This window comes from Poromitra crassiceps (assembly GCF_964638095.1).
Source record: "Poromitra crassiceps genome assembly, chromosome: 11".
NCBI lineage: Eukaryota > Metazoa > Chordata > Actinopteri > Beryciformes > Melamphaidae > Poromitra > Poromitra crassiceps.
The window spans coordinates 49,847,084-49,852,083 of record NC_139643.1 but is presented as its reverse complement, the minus strand read 5'-3'; the positions used below and the strand labels follow the sequence as shown (position 1 = coordinate 49,852,083).

Genomic DNA, 5,000 nt, shown 5'->3' with positions numbered 1-5,000 from the left:
GCTGGCTTAAATGATCTCTGCTGTTCTCGGCTGTAGCTCAGGAGGTAGAGCGGGTCGTCCACTAATCAGAAGGTCGGTGGTTCGATCCCCGGCTCCTCCAGTCCGCATGTCGAAGTGTCCTTGGGCAAGACACTGAACCCCGAATTGCTCCCGATGGCTGTGCTAGCACCCTGCGTGGCAGCTGGCCGCCTTCGGTGTGTGAATGGGTGAATGTAGGCACATTGTAAAGCGCTTTGGATAAAAGCGCTATATAAATGCAGTCCATTTACCATTTACCATCTCCACCAGCCAATCAGCCAGCAGCAGCCCCATCACCTGACCAGACCAATCAGGGTGAACACCACCTGCATCTCATTTCTCAATCACACACACTGAAGCACACTGCAATACACACTGACACTGAGGAGGAAAGGATTGGTGTTGTTAACACATGACAAACAAACATATGACCCCGAGTCATAACAAATGGTTGACACAAGGAAATAAAAGAATAAGAGGATCAAATATACATTTAAAAGCATCACAACAGAAAAAGAGCATAAAAGGTGCATTAAGCAACAGGCGCAGCAGTTAAAAATGTCCATAACCTTTATAATAGTTGGACTAGAACCTTTATAGGCCACACACATCTCCTAAAAAACAGCTGCCGTAAACATAAAAGTCTTTAGTCTATTTTTAAAAGTAAGTAAAGTTGGGGCAGATCTGAGGTCTTCAGGCAGATTGTTCCAGCTAGCAGAAGCATAGCGGGTGAATGCGGCCTTTAGGAAAAGAAGTAGCTTCAGGGTATAGATACAGTCGGGTCTGTGTGGGAACGTCCACAAAATGTCACTACGGCTGGCGCGCGCGAGACTAGACGGTGGGCTAAACCCCCCCCCCCCCCATATATCTCAATGGGCTGACTCACCTGCGGCTCTACACTACAGGATTGGGGATGTAAAAGCAGGTGCATAGACGTCTGTTTGGATGTGACGTTCACTGCGGGGCTTGAATCCCTGATCCTGTCTGCCTGGGCTGGGCTAGCAGCTAAATGCTAACTCTGCTGCATTGGAAGAACGGGAGGATTTTACCCCACGCTGATCCATTGACCACGCGTCTATGACCAGACACTGACTGAATCTATCCAATTCCAGACAGCATATGACACACACACACACACACACACACACACACACACACACACACACACACACACACACACACACACACAATCACAATATACCAAGTCTTTAGCATCTGAGAAGCCTTAAATCCCACCTTGGGCGACAGTTACTATACGTAGAGAATGGGTATTGGCTGATAGATGGAAAAATAATTTGAGTACATAGCCTACACAAGTATCTGTAACATTGTACAGGTACAGGAAGGGTTAATAAAGGGGTAACGTACATATGAATGCACCGACACAGACCAAAGTAAGTGGCTAGTTACTTTAGCCTGACAATGTAACGTCTGTCTCTCTCGTCTCGCGCTCTCCCAGCTTTCACACATTATGTGCACCCTTTTTTGTGGAAAAACCATATCGCACAAATTAATCAAAGTATAGTCTTTACACAGAGAGAGAGAGAGAGAGAGAGAGAGAGCAGAGGTAGTGTGGACAATAGATGCAAACGAAGTGCAGATCCCTACAAAATGGCCTAATGGATGGATGAAGGGAAGATGAGTGGGAGGACCGATGCTTCAGAGACATGAATGGACGAGGGACATACAGCAGAAAGGCAGAATGAGGACAGGTGAATGGAGGCAGAGTAAATGACAGAGAGGCAAAATGCTGCAAGGCAATGACAGACCGCTGCATTACAGCAAATCATAAAGTTAGATATTATGGCATTACTACTTGCAACTTTAAAATAGCACTATAATAATAATAATAATACATAATGCTTATTTAAAATGTTATTGTTAAATATTTATGAATACTTAATAATGAATAAAGACTAAAGAAAGTGTTTAATCTTAATAACAAATGACCAGCATTTATTTAATTTGTTAAAGGTTTTGACGCATTACAATGCAAAGATTCGATTATTTAATATGCCGTGGGCATAGGGAATGAGCTAATCATCAATTAGTTAACATTCAGTGTTTAAATTAATAAAATGGAATTACAATCAACTCACCATTTATTATTAGTCACGGTTATTACCTCCGCCAAGGAGGTTATTTTTTTGTCTTAAAAACTACCGGACCGATTTTCATGAAACTGGGTGGAAGGGTGTGTAGCATGGGCCAAGGAAGAACCCATTAAATTTTGGACAAATAGAGAGCCTAAAGTGAACGTCACTTCCTGCTTCAGCACTGTACTAGAGATTTTCATCCACCATTTATTTTCCCATAGACATTTCGTAAAATGCCTATAAAAATTGTTTTACTCGGTCAAACCAAAATGGTTCAGTTATATTTAGAATTGGGGGAGACCATAGAACATTTCACTCAGACCAAAACAAACAAAAACAAACATTGAAAAAATATTTTCTTTAAACTCGCATTTCTTTTTTACGTTCTGGTCCGAGTGAAATGTTATGCGGACTCTCCTGTTTCTATATCTGAACCATTTGGTTTGAACAAGTACAACTATTTTTATAAGCATTTTACGAAATGTTACAGTGCTGAAGTAGGAAGTGACGTTCCACTTTGGCTCTCAATAGAGAGCCGCAGTAACGAGTCCGGAAAGCATCGATGCTAACAGTCCTGGTTCTTCACTGTTTTCGCCTATGGGAGTTTTGAATGGGTTTTTGGCGCGATGCTTCTAATAATCTCTCTGGGCAACGCTGGCTTAATCAAACGCGAACCAGTGTTTAGTAATATCATCTTCACACACGAGGACCACTTTTATGAGTTTTGAAGCTTTTACGTGCCGTTAAAAAGGGCGGCTAGCTAGCAAACGGCTAAATGAGACTACACTGTTGAGTCGATGGGGATATTATACGTCAATAACGTCATCACTTCAAAGGACGAACACGGAAATTCTCTTTCCCTCACCTGGTTCAGCCCGTTCAGCCCGGGGTAATCAGTGCACACATCAACAACAGTCCAGGTTGAGTGGTGACGTGAGGGGGAAGCCTATGCGACAGTGTGTAGTTCTGGATTAGCTTAGCTCGCGCTTTTTACTTCTAGGGCTCGCATTTACGCTACACAAAACTCATGAAAGTGGTCCTCATGTGTGAAGATTATCCGACTGAACTCTGGTTCACGTTTGATTAAGCTTGCGTTGCCCAGAGAGATTATTAGAAGCATCGCGGCAAAAACCTATTCAAAAATCCCATAGACAGAAACAGTGAAGAAGAACCAGGAAGTCTGGGACTTTCGCATTCTGACTACAAAAATACGTCATCCCTGCGGCTCTCTATTCAGTGCGACTCACACCATTTGCATATCATAGTAGCTCGGAGTGGACCGGCCTTGGTGGAGGTCGACCCACTCATCCTCCTCCGGTACCACCCTCCCCCCCTCTCCCCCTCTCTGAGCACCCCCCCCCCTCCACTCTCCTTCATCTCCCTCCTCTCTGTCAAATATTAGCTCTCTCCACAGGAGCCACTCATTTCAGCTGTCACTCTCTCTCTCTGTCAATCTCTCTCCCTATTTCTCTCTCTCTCCCATATTCATCTCTCTCTCTCTCTCTCTCTCTCTCTCCCTATGTCTCTCTCTCTCTCTGTGAGTTTCACCCACTCTCTCTGACCCCTTCCTCTATTGTCTTTGTTCCCTCTCCATGCCATGTTTTTCATGCAAATGTGCCAGAGTGCATTAAACATCACGCATGCTGCACCCAATCCTTAATAGCAACCGTGCAAGCAGGGGCGTGCACACTCGTGTGCACACTTGTGTGCACGCACACACACACACACACACACACACACGTGTGTTTCCACGCACATGTTGCACTACGCGCTAGGCATATAAGTCAGATTTACGACTGAATCAGTTTGACAGGCTCAGCTGGAGGATGAGCCTTTTTTCACGGCCGCCATTTTGTGTCTAAAAGGCAGGGTAAAACACGCAGGTGCAATCAACTCACTAATTAGGGCCCTGCAGCACTCCAGTACCTAAATGGACTGGAAGTTGGGGAAACCCTATAGCCTCAACGCGAGACTCTTCAGTCATTCTTCCTTCAGAGTCTCGGATGCGTGGTCCCCTCAGCCACTGCAACGCTGGCTAAGTGGCTGCACGCAAAGTTCTTAGGTGCTCCACAGCGCCGGATGTATGGGTTCGGTGCTCAGTGGTTGGGAGGGTGTAGTGCACCTTACAATTTTGAGCATCGCCTCCGCCATGTGAAAAAGTGCTCTGTATTGGAAAGTACGCACTATTTGGGAGTTCCAGGGCACCGCTAGCTTCGATAACAACATTGTCTCGGAGGTAGGTACAGTTTTATTGTGATTGATAGCGTGTATATCGCGTGCAGCCACTTAGCCGGCGTTGCAGTGGCTGAGGGGACCACGCATCCGAGACTCTGAAGGAAGAATGACCGAAGAGTCTCGCGTTGAGGCTAGGGAAAGCCTAATTAATGTGTTGGTGCACCTGTGTTACTTACTTCCTGTCTTTTCGACACAAAATGGCTGCTGTGGAAAAAGGCCTATCGGGGGGCAATCTTTTGGAGTGGCGTTATTGACATGCGGAAGGCGTGACGGGCGTAGATATGAGGAGCGTTTGTTGAAACGAGGCAGAGATGTGGAACGGCTTGTGACGGGGAGAGAAAAACAAACATATGTGGGAGTCATTATGGTAATGTCGTGTGTCACTACCTGATGCCCCCCCCCCCCCCCCCCCACCTCCACCTGCTTCTGGTGTGAGCAGAACAAGACCCGCCCGAACGCCACGGAAATAAACGATGAATAGATTCATGTAACTATTGCCATGGGGCTGTTTGGGTTTTCCTCAGGCGTGTTTGTCTCTTGCTCTTCCAGAGGGCGTCTTTTGCAGTATGATTGTTTTCCCATTGAACATAGTATTAAAAGAGATGCAAGATCGTTTCTCCTCAAACTTTGGCACGATGTCTGACTCGCTGA

The 5,000-nt window shown here is 45.6% G+C and overlaps 1 protein-coding gene across 1 annotated transcript in view; it reads left to right on the top strand.

The window, feature by feature from the left end:
* epha10 (EPH receptor A10) overlaps positions 1–5,000 on the top strand; it is a gene marked incomplete at both ends in the record, with an annotated part of 62,539 nt that overhangs the window by 8,334 nt on the left and 49,205 nt on the right.